The sequence below is a fragment of the Prosopis cineraria genome, unplaced genomic scaffold (assembly GCF_029017545.1).
Source record: "Prosopis cineraria cultivar Desert tree isolate PC_DT_omini unplaced genomic scaffold, ASM2901754v1 PC11, whole genome shotgun sequence".
Taxonomy (NCBI): Eukaryota; Viridiplantae; Streptophyta; class Magnoliopsida; order Fabales; family Fabaceae; genus Prosopis; species Prosopis cineraria.
In genome coordinates, this window is record NW_026555342.1 from 12,462,439 (window position 1) to 12,464,073 (window position 1,635).

Here is a 1,635-nt window from a genome sequence, read left to right on the forward strand (position 1 = left end):
ACTAGATTGGAGGAGTATAATTGTTGTTATTGTGATAAATTTTATGTGATTATAAGTAATTTATTATATTAATTAAATGTATTATATTAAAATAAATTGTTACATCTCATGAATTGAAAAAAATAAAGTGAGATAATTTTATTGCATCAATTTGATCTTGTTTAGCTTCAGTTTATAGTAGGACTAAATTAGATTAAGAGTTACATAACTCAATTCTTTTCATGAGACTTCAGGTAAGTCAAAATTTTATCAAATTAATCCTTGGTGCAAGTGCTACTAATTCCTCTCATATTTCTTTTTCTTAAAAACAAATAATAATAATAATAATAATAATAATACGAGAAAGTGGCTGGAGGAGTTTTTAACAGGAAAGGAGATATTCTGATATTCACCGGAGGGGGGGAAAGGAAAACCCGGTACGAGAAAAAGGGAAGAAACCAAACAAAACAACACACGAGACAGGACAGCGGATAGATAAGTCACGGCACAGGATCTCACGCAATTACGGAATTACCCCCATGACGTTCCATCCAATCGGTGGGTCCTAAATCTGCTCTCAGAATTTCTGCGTAGTGTCCCCACCAAATTTCATTTATTAACCCTTCTCCTTCACTAATCCACTCCACATCCCTATGAACTAGACCTTTGCTCACCAAAAGGCTGACTGCGTTTTTTATTTTTGGCCAAAGAGCAGTTGAGTTGACCTGGCAGAAAGTATTAGGTAGAACTTTCTTAGCTCAAATTATAAAATGTTATTTTAATTTATTTTAATTTAAAATATAAGAGATTTGATAGGTTTTAAATTTTTATTATTTTACTCTTATATTTATTAACTTAATTTGTTGTGTAACTTATTAGTATTTATTGCATTTTTTTCATTTTTTATGATAGCTAAAATTTTATTAGTTTGTAAGGAGTTTGTCACAAGTCACAAGTGTATTTTGTCAAGTAAACTTTATTTGTCGGGTAATCTCTCACAAGTATTTTGATTAAGGTAGTCTCAGGGTAAAGACAAACTCAATGTGTCCATAATCCACAATTTCGTGTTAAATAAATAATAAGAATATAAAGAAGGTGTGATCATGTACATCGCCAAAAAAAGATATATAATTGTCTGTATTGTGACTCTAATAGAATAAAACATGTGATATTCATGTTTCTTTATGGAATGGCATTAATTTGATTAATATCTCATGAATATGCATTCTTGTGAATGAGAATGTAAAATTAAGCATGAACCTCCTTACAAACCAAGTGGTTATTGAGCAGCAGAGGTAAACTTTATTAATGCATTTAAAATTTTTTTAATTTATCTCATGAGTATTCTTGAACATGTTTTATGATTTGATTTACTGATTACCTTTGCCGCTTGCATTTAAATAAATTTATATGCATTAATATGAGTTAGTTGGACATTGATTATTGAGTGATTATACTCATCCTACTATCTTTAATATTATAATAAATAACTCAAGAGGATTGAATAGAGAAAAACAACCATAGGCACGGGATTGATATCCTAGTGCTAAGCTACTTTTACCTTTTGAGTATATAAATGTATATGATAAATGATATTGCCAACTAGAATTGATGTATTTGTAACCTACTTACACTATGTATTTTGTTTAATTGTAA